The sequence below is a fragment of the Trachurus japonicus genome, chromosome 10 (assembly GCF_045865225.1).
Source record: "Trachurus japonicus isolate A0001 chromosome 10, Traja_1.0".
NCBI classification, from domain to species: Eukaryota; Metazoa; Chordata; class Actinopteri; order Carangiformes; family Carangidae; genus Trachurus; species Trachurus japonicus.
Genome location: NC_140916.1, coordinates 31,246,455 through 31,257,285, shown reverse-complemented (window position 1 = coordinate 31,257,285; position 10,831 = coordinate 31,246,455). Strand labels below are relative to the sequence as shown.

The 10,831-nt window shown below is 41.2% G+C and overlaps 1 long non-coding RNA gene across 1 annotated transcript; it reads right to left on the bottom strand.

The window, feature by feature from the left end:
- Positions 1–8,777: 8,777 nt before the first annotated feature.
- LOC146980278 (uncharacterized) lies at positions 8,778–10,272 on the bottom strand. Its single transcript, XR_015036819.1, has 3 exons — positions 9,774–10,272; positions 9,319–9,514; positions 8,778–8,848 (listed from the first exon to the last, which is right to left on the bottom strand). It is a non-coding gene; the product is annotated as an uncharacterized LOC146980278 (long non-coding RNA).
- Positions 10,273–10,831: the final 559 nt, after the last annotated feature.

Genomic DNA, 10,831 nt, shown 5'->3' with positions numbered 1-10,831 from the left:
CTATTTTCTTCAAAACAAAGTACAAAATGGAAAAATTAAATACATAACATGATTCAGAGGGACTCAACTGATAAAATGATATGCCTTACAACTCCAAAAAAAATTTGGGCACAAACTTTAATCAACCGGTTATTCAGTGGTGAATTTAAAGTTCATTTTGGGTTTTCATTGAGAACTGATCTGCTGTCTCATGTTGTGCGTGTTTTGTTTCTAATAATATGTAATGCATATGGCTTCTATTGTTGTGGAAGTTGAGATTTTTGCAGGCTCATTGTTAGTAAATCAGTGGTGAATTTTGTAATTAAGTGTCCGTCCCCTCTTTAATTAAAACCTGTGTTGCTCAGCTACTCATGGTTTAGGTGGCCACCTTAATATATGCGCACATTAACTACTGGAATAAAAATGTTATAAATAAGTATGACAGGAGAAATTAAATGAAAGGGAAAAGTGTGGTGTGTGAAGATTTCATACAAAGTCATCTTCAAAGGCAGGTTGTAGTGGACGGATGGATCAACAATACACAGGAATATGTAATATTGTATTTTTGCTGTTTTCTTCTATAGATTTTAAAGGGACAACGAGGAGTTTTGGAAAAGCGATGCGTTTTCACACTACATTTATGAGCCGACCGGCGCAAGACGGACTCATGTTTTCATTCATCAATAATTAAAGTCAGAGGTTCAAAGAGGTTCAGTTACCGTCGTAGTTCTGACAATAAAAAGCGATTCGGGGGCGTTATTCTCATGACTCAAAAGTAAAGAAACGCTGGTCGGCTCGCCCAGCATTTCCGCCACCACTAATAATAACAAAATAACGATAGAGACAAAACGATATATTTATCGAAAATGGGCCCATTAACAAGTGTGGGTAGCAGAGATTCATCTACATTAACGTGAGACTTTTTTATAACCAAATAGAAACTCCTCATTGTCCCTTTAATGTTACAAATGATTTGTCAGCTAACTTGCAATACCTACCTAGAGGATAATTTAATAGCTGTGTGTTTAAATGTGTTGTTCAATGTACGTATGCAAAGTGTTGCATGCCATAATAACACCTCAGAAAGTGTGTGTGTGTGTGGGTGTGTGTACCTCAGCGCCGATACTGCAGCAGCCTCTCTCTAATGTGAGTCTCTTGTTGACCTGTGAACAGGCTGGTTTCTTACGCAGCATTTGGCCCAGCACTTGAATGCAACACTTGTGATTTTTGTGAAGTGGGTTCTAAGGCCTAAAAAGAAACAAATGATCCGACTCTAACTCCGTGTATCGACAGTGGACTGTTGAAGACGGATCTTTCTCCATCTCACCAGATCTTCTTCTTGTCTTTATTTAGCACCTCTCCTTCCTCCACGACTGTTTGTGGTCATAGATGCTGAAAAGCCCCGGAGCTGCTTGTCCAACTATTGATTTTTAAGAAATGGTTGAACTAACACCCATTCCAGCTGCAGACTCACTCTACACTGCTTTAATTAAGAATATATGTGAGCAAGCTGACTGAAGTTGCACATAAACAGTAATAATAAGAAAGGCCATTGGCTGATGTTGTGTCAATAGTCTTTCTCTCTCAATCCTCATCAACAGTGAGTCTGAGCTCAGTGAAAGTCCATGATGGAGAATATGTGAGTGTGTTGAGCCTCCGTGTGTGTGTCCAATATCCATCAGACCATGAAGGTGACTGTGTGTGTGTGTGTGTGCCGGTGTGTTTCTGTAGACACTGCAGGTGTGTGTGTGTGTGCGTGTGTCCTAATTGGATGAGTAGTTGAAGAATGTACAGCTACTGTCAGGCCAGAGATTATTATATCAACACGTTTATGTAACGCACATCTAAATATGGATTTGTGCTAATAGATGAGTCATTCTCATACAGAACCTACGTACATGTCTGCATGAAGGTACTGCATGTGCTCTAGTCACAGGAATAAATAGGGTTTCTGCATGAAGATTAAATATTGTAACAGCACGATGTGAATCTGACTTTAAGGACCAGATGCAGATTCACAGGTTGAACATTTTCTGAAGCTTTAAGATGAAAAAAACTGGATGAAATGTTAAATGTCCCAAATGTCCCCCAAAACAAAACTGGGGAATGGACCTTTACCAACTATGTTCTTGTGGCTTCAGGACACTGTGGGTCAGTACAGACGAGCAGTATGGAAGTATTTGGATGTTTCATCGTGTGTGTTTTGGACGATTCAAAAGTGAGCGCTATCCGCTGTCATTATATTACATTTAGGATTTTTTTTTTTTTTTTTTTTTATCACCGGGCCATGTGGAAAAGTTGAATGATGATGATGTTTACAGACTACATCAGGAGCCATATTTTGTCCCAAAAAATAAGTCAGTCAGTTTTTAAGATATATTCAGCAGCAATATATTTCAACCATTTTAAAGTAAACTGCTACATTTAGCTGAACTTATACTCTCTTTTCAAAAGCCTGCTGTAGGGATGTGAATCTTTGAGTGTCTCAATTTGATTCAAAATGAGTTCTCACATAGATGTGCATCACCTGCAACAACGGTGCTGCTGGTTCACCTGCAGCTCCACAGCCGAGCCGTCTCTCCGTTCAGCCTGGTGTTTGGCTGCACTTTGTATGAAAACAGTTCAAAATGTAGAGATTCAACCTCCATCCTGAATCTGACAGAAATTGCAAAAATGTAGAGCTACTTTAAACAAATACAAGAGTCACACTACAGAAACAAGTGCTATAACAATAAAAGAGCATTAAAGAAAGGAATAAATGAGTGCAGTGGGGAGAAGGGAGGGGAGATGTGTGGGACAGCAGTGAGAGGTATGAAGAGTAGGGAAGAGAGTAGAGAGGGGGGGGGTTGGAAGTGCAGGAGACCATGTCAGTCTAGCAGGTACCCAGAGTACCTGCTAGACTGACATGGTCTTCAGGAGTTTCTTGAAGGTAGAGAGGGCTCCTCCTCTGGTAGCGTTTGGCAGGCTATTCCACCATCTGGGAACTACAGGGGTCCGTTTCAGGAAGCAGACTCTGAGTCAAATCCCGAGCTCAGGGTTGACTAAGCCTGAGCTGGAAAACTCTGAGTTTTCGGTTTCAGAACAGCTGATCAGAATGAGTTCAAACAACCCTGAGTATGTTGAGCCTGAGGAAGGCGCGTTCACCATGAGCACAAGAAGCCATCATCAGTGGAGCACAGATGACAGGATTAACAAAGACAGAATGAAAAAAACAGACCTGCGAATTTCACTCAGACCGAACTGGAGAGTTTAATTACGTGTATGTGGAGTATGAACACATTAAAAAACATCAGATTCAGCCGAAACCGCGTGAGCTGACGTGGGAAAAAGGGTGCATTGTGTTCTCTAAAGAACTCTGACAATGGTACAAAAACACATTGACGGAGATAATGCCGTGTTGTTACGTAGCTCACTCAGTAGCGCATGTGCCTTTCACGCAGTCAGCCCGTGTTCGAATCCAAGGTATAGGAAAAAGGGGATATCCGCACGTCTTCCTCAGGAAGACCACATCGGTCGAAACGTCGTAAGTCAAGTAGGCTATCCAATAAATGGGAGCTTAAATCAGTGTGCGGATATCCCCTTTTTTCTTTGCAATTATCCTGACTGTCCGGCACCTGGCCTAACATAGGCATTGGATGTGCGCACAACCACCCTGCTTTTTCCGAATCCAAGGTATAACCATGGACTTTGGTTGGCAATGCCTTTTTCATGATCATGATTATATAAAAGAGTGGCCTATGTGGTTGTGTGATCTGAGGCCTCTTAAAAATGTCCATTTTAATTTGATAGCTCTATTGATTTGTTCAGCTGTACTTCAAATCAAACAGTAGCCTAAGACATTTAGTTTACTTCATTCTTGTATTCGATCGGTTCATTTAATTATGAATAGTTGGACACTGAGGGGCCGGGAGAGGTTTACTGTATCTTCAACAATTTCTACTCGCACTGTCCCACATGAAAACCTGCACGGTCTAGTCTTATAACAGAGCGCTGTACGGCCCAAGTCCGACGAGCTGCTGTCTCGCTGCTGCGTTCACCGTCGGTGAAAAATCTAATGACAAAAAATTAAAATAAAATCTGCTCCGATGAAAATGAATGACAGCCTATCCACGATGTGTGATGAAACAGCTCCATCTGTCATAGAGGTAATAAACCCTCCAACAGGCTCTACTGTAACGATCCGCTCTTTAACGGCCTTTAAATAAGTTTCACTTCCACAACGTCATTCACTAATAAATTACTGTCTCTGCTTCCTGCTCCACGCTCAGCGGGCATCAACCACAGGTTAAGATGGATCAAACCTGCCAGGGAGCAGATTTGCTTCACAGCACATGTTGCCGTAGCGACTGACTGACTGATCCTGCTCTCTGAAACGGAAAACTCTTGAGTTTCCCTCATCTTAGGCTCAACGTACTCAGAGTTTCCACTAAGCTCGCTTTCTGAAACAGACCCCAGATGAGAATACTCTAAAGGATAATCACAGCCATGTTTAACCAATAGATCTACAGCTATACAAAAACCTTTTGTTGCAAGAAAGAAAAGACAACTCTTAAACTCTTAGCATACTTGAACAAAAGCTATCCCAACCAGATTATTTTTAGGGCATGTTTTCATTGTGCCTGACCATTTTTGAACTGAAAACCTAGGCTACTTCCCCTGGGTTTACATAACCAGTTCAGTGAGTAAACACACTTGCAATGATATCAGGCCCTGTTACCTTCACCTTTAAATGTGTATAGACCCTTTCAGAGAGTATAAACAAAGACAGGTGTTACCAAGAATACTAATTAAGGCTCCATTCCATTTAGTGTAGCAGAGCGTTTTCTAATGAGCCACACCTGTCTTTGTTTATACTCTCTGAAAGGGTCTATTGGTTTAGACATTTGCAGTTGAACTAACTAACCATACACAAGACCTGTTTGGTATTGCATATACAGCATATTTGAAATTGTCCTTATTTTTAACAGCTATCTCTTGTAACATTCACACAGGAAAAAGTAAGCTGAAAAAGCAACATCAGAAATCATCATCATCTGACAGCTCAGATTCTAGCTCATCACTGCAGTCTTCATTCTCGTCTGACTCTGATGGAGAGGAAAAGATAAAAAGAAGAAGAAACAGAAGAAGGACTCTCATCCACTATCGAAGCTAAGAGGTAACATACATTCCAGTAGTTATGCTAGAGTCTACTGCCTTCCAGACATCAAAATGTCTTAATACGTTTTTAACTGGCAACCATTATTGTGATGAAGTATGAGTAGGCTGTGCAATGCTTGAACATGCCAGTTGTGTCACTTGCCATCACATACAGGCCATCATAATGGCCTAAACTACAATCAGTAAGCAACTAATTAGTCTGTGTTTAGCCAACCATGGGCATATGATATGCGTCATTTTTTAGAGACCTGACTATAGTCCACAAACGCTTTTGCACACCTCTTTTTAGGCAGGTGCGTCGGAATAGGTATGGCTCACCAGTATTATGTTAAAAAAAAAAATAGATATATAGAGAGCAAACGTGTGGTAGCCTATATGGTAGTTTTATAGTCAGGTCTCTAGTATTAGTTTTATAGTCAGGTCTCTAGTATTAGTTTTAATACTAACAGTGATTCAATCCTCCTCACACCCCTAATTAATTTGTCACTGATGGCAATGATTTACCTAAATCTTGAAGCTTATTCGTCCTTATTCTGTCCCTGGCAGTCAGGCTCATGCTTATGAATCACTGGTATGTCATACTGTACATGACAGTTTTTGCCTTGACAATGTCAATGACAATGCAGAACAAACCTATTCTCCTCTATACTCAACTTTGCTGGACTCCCTTTAATAATGTCACCACTGGGTCTGGAATGTTCATACATTCGAATTAGTAGTCTGTGAATTCAGTTATAAAAACAACTGTAAATATTGTTCTATTGTATATAAAGTTGATTTTTCAAGACGTAACACTACTCACTACTATCTTGCTTCATATCCCTTCATTTGCGAAAAACATTTTTTTACTTTCAAGTTGCATACATTTAGCCACCCATTAGACTATGGTAGACATGCAACTTAATGCATTAATAAAAAATAATAATTCCAGTGATTCAGTTCTGTTTCCCCTTGTATTTTTCTTCCAGCTCACACCCCTGATGACGTGCTACAAAGATACAAACGGGTACTGAAATACTACAAAAAACATAAAAGCATGTCAAAGGCTTTCCGGGAGGAGGGCATCGACAGGAATACAGTGGCCCTGTCTGCTCCACTAGCCGAGATAATGCTGGTGGACAAAAAATTCCTGAAGACAATACCTCCATTTGAAGTTGGAAAAGAGAAGTTGTTATGTTATGTTAAGCGGTGCACCTCTTTGGTCTCCGCTGAGACAAAGAGCAAGATAGACCATGCCAAAAACAAAGGCAAATTACTGCCCATCACACCAAAATTCCGATAGGTTGTGATAGCTTTTTGTTGTTGTTGTTGTTGTTGTTGTTTTTATTTTTATCAAACATTTTAAGTTAAAGTTCACTGAATTCATTGAAGGGAAGAGGCACAGAAATGTTGTCTTTGGGCTTACTCAGTTCTATATAATGTTTAAATGTACTCCAATAGGCTACAGGTACAAAGTTACAAACCTACACTGAGGATCACGATTTCACTATTTGTAATAGAATACACTATTAGTAATAAAAATATAAATCATTATGTTGTAAACTAGTTGTGATTGTGACACTGTTTAGGTTTATCACATTCAAAAGGGTGGAATCAAATAAGATTAACACAATGAAATGACTTTTTGATGCAAAAATGCTTGAGTACCAAGGTCAACACCACTTTGGAATTTCTACAGGTAACATGTAAGTATGTAGCAGGTACACCTTATTTTAATGTGTTTATTTCACTGTATCAAAGAGTAACAACGGTGTACTAACACAACTGTTACATATACTAAATCGTGTAACAGCACACGTGGTACACTTTATTTTAATGTGCTTATTACACTGTATCAAAGAGTAACAACGGTGTACTAACACAACTGTTACATATACTAAGTTGTGTAACAGCACACGTGGTACACTATCAAAGACACTGATTATTGCAGTTAAGGACTGAGGTATCCCAGGTACACTTTAATGTTCTTATTACACTGTATCAAAGAGTAACAACGGTGTACTAACAGAACTGTTAAATATACTAAGTTGTGTAACAGCACAACAGGTACACTTTATTTTAATGTGCTTATTACACTGTATCAAAGAGTAACAACGGTGTACTAACACAACTGTTACATATATTAAGTTGTGTAACAGCACACGTGGTACACTATCAAAGACACTGGTTATTGCAGTTAATGTTTATGGACTGAGGTATCCCAGCAGGTACACTTTAATGTGCTTATTACACTGTATCAAAGAGTAACAACGGTGTACTAACACAACTGTTACATATACTAAGTTGTGTAACAGCACATATTTTAATGTGCTTATTCCACTGTATCAAAGAGTAACAACGGTGTACTAACACAACTGTTACATATACTAAGTTGTGTAACAGCACACGTGGTACACTATCGAAGACACTGGTTATTGCAGTTAATGTTTAAGGACTGAGGTATCCCAGGTACACTTTATTTTAATGTGCTTATTCCACTGTATCAAAGAGTAACAACGGTGTACTAACACAACTGTTACATAGACTAAGTTGTGTAACAGCACACATGTTCCAAGACTCAAGAGGCAGGAGGAAGATTGATGGAAAAGTTTTCCCAGGCAACATGGGTTGTGGTTTCACCCATTTTTCTTGCAGATGTACCCCTTCCCCAAAGAGAGAGGCCACTTTGACCAGGTATTGTAACAAGCATTTCTTATTACAAGTGTAACAAGGACCTGTAAGTACACCAAAATACACTATGTATTTACAATGTAAGTACATGCTATTACATGTAGTTACATAGGTAATTACACTGTAATTAATTAGGTAACTAAACAGGAACAAGGACCCCTTAAAATAAAGTGTTACTGAAAGTACTGTGCATGTTACATAGGAACAGCAAAGAGAAAATATCAAACAGTCAAAATCTCAAAAAACAGTTTAGGGTTAGGGTTTTAGTTAAAGCAGAAGTAAGTGATATATTAGTGTTAATCTAAGTCTTAAATAGTTGTATCTTCCGACAGCAATCACTTCTATAGAGTGTTTGGTCTGAAACACGGGTCTGTCAGTCCCTCTGCTCTGCTCTGAGCCGAAGAGAAAACATTTATCGTATCCTACAGTTTTTATCCAATGAGGAGAGAGAACGGCATGCAGGGCTGTGTGTGCAGCCAAGGAACGCCGTGAATGTGGCGACGTAGCGACGAGGACTGTTATGGTGCGTTCAAGGCAACTCGTATTTTTCCGACCGTGAAGTGGTACCAGTTCGATCTGGTACGAGTTCACGGGTCAGAAGTTACGAGTGGCCGTTATAGTGACTTTCACCGGTAAAACAGGTCGGAAAAACACGAGTGGGTTGCCTGGAACGCTACAAAGTCGTAAGTTGTGACTTGAAGCTGTAATTTATGATTTCAAAAGCCTGCCTGGAACGCAGCATTAGCGAAAACGACCGGACCACTTACTTCTGCTTTAAAAATAAAACACAGGAAAACATCATGTGGAACTTGACCGGCCCGAGGGGGTCAAGCCAAAACAATGTTAAATGAGAGGTGAGTCAGTCAAACAGTCAAAACCTCAAAAAACAGTTTTTTCCTTTGAACTTCTACAAACTTATTTCTTCCCATACATTCCATTATCTTTCATGCATGTGCTACTCAGTGTGGTATTTCTTGAAGCACTCCACATGTAGTGGCACATAACACTTCTCACACGCAAATGATGCGCGTCCGTCACAGTTCTTGCATCGCTTGTACTCACTTCCGCATTCAAAAAACAGCAATCCCCTCTTCTTCCTCTGGGGGCTGGCTCCAGAAGGGAGCAACTCCAATTGAGCCCCATGTTAAAATAGCCGATTTTACAGCTTAAAAAAACATATTTACAGCCTGGTACATTTTATTTTTTTGGTCTCTACCGATAGTTTCTACCCCCGCACACACTCTGAGGGGGGTGAATTTTTTAAAAACTCTACCGTTTTACTATTAGGTTTAAAGTTCTGGCCAATTAGGACGCAGAACCGTTGAGTGACAGGTCCGGAGACCGCTGCTTCGAGGCCAGTGGGCGGGCTCTCGGCCGGCCAACGGCCGCACCGCTCCAAATATGGCAAGTAGAATCCAACATGGCGCGGCTCAAACCCCCGTAGTAGCGGCACAAAACAGACTCCCCCAAACCAATGGGTGACGTCACGGGTGCTACGTCCATTCTTTTTACAGTCTATGGCTTGTACCTGCTATCAGTGTTGCAGGGCCAGTGGCTGAGACTGTCAAACCTGGTGGCATGAGTTATTGCCACTGCCATGGAAGACCTTCTGCCCTGCCTACTTGGCTTTGTACCATGGCGCATGAGGAGGGTCTGGGCTACCAGCCTCTGGAAGGAGAGGAGATCCTTCTCCCCACTTTTCCAGGACCTAAATGAATGACAAAACAAGCATGATAGATGCATGAATGTGCCATGTTTTTGTTTGCATATGATGCTATTGATGAATCATCAATAGCATCCTTTCAACAGCATCATACCACTTATGTAGAATGTTCTGTAAAAGCAATATCACACTTGAGTTTGTGATGTTGGTCTGGATATCATCACTGTTGCTCTTGTCGACCAAAGAGCACTAGCGATGACAAACTCGATTGTGATATTGCTTAATAACATACAGCCTTGTGTACCTGTAATAGCACCAGCTATTCACCATGGCACTGTTCAGGGCCCAGCTGAAGCATGGCCACCACCACTTCTTGGACTGAATGTTAATTCGGTAACGGCTGATGAACTGGTCATGCAGGTCCACTCCTCCCATGTGGGCATTGTAATCTTGGATACACCTGGGCTGTCTGACCCTTTCCATGCTCCGCTTCTGTTTATTCCATCTCTTTGCCTCAGTTTCGGTGAACTCCCTCTCCATGTTTGACACCACAGTGACAACGCTGTTGTCATTCCACCTTACAATCAGCTTCTCTGCCTCAACCAGACACTCAGCATCTCCTCTGGGTGTCTTCTTGAAGGTCTGGGGTGCTGTGAAGGGAACGTTATGGAGCTGATTTTGTCACATTGTGCCACAGCAGCCATAGCCACGCAGGGTCATCTCATCCACCAGGGACAGGGTTGTGAAGAGGTTGTCGTGGTAAAACTTGACTCCAGGTGGCACTTCAGCTTTCTCTGCCAGGCCAAGAACCACACTTGGGCCCTGACCAAGTCCGGTTTCCACCAGATGTGTGTGGCTTCCCGCATATGGCTCCATCTGATGGACAAATCCAGAGGAGGATGCTAGACTCCATATTCTATATCCAAAGCGAACAGGCTTCCCTTTCATGAACTGTTTGCACCCATGCCTTCCAAAATACTCGACCATCATCTCGTCTACTGCCACATGTTCTGCTATCGGGATTGCATTGTTGACATCATTCAGGTGCTTAAACAGGGGACGCACCTTGAAAAATGGGTCCGCTGTGATTTTCATGTTGTCAACTAAATGAACAGAAGACATAATTTCATCGAACCTGTTCCTCCGCATGGCATCCTTTACAGCAGTGTTGCTGACATCATCATCATCTGACCAGAGAAGACACCGCCTTGGGACCGTGTTGTAACCACTGGTCAACAGAATGCCATAGAAGGTGAGAAGTTCATCTTCAGTCAGGTTGAGTGTTTTCCCTTTTTGTTTGGCGTAGAGATTGGACATTTCCAGCGTGGCATCTCTGAGGGATTTGGGGTAAAATGTAAGTAA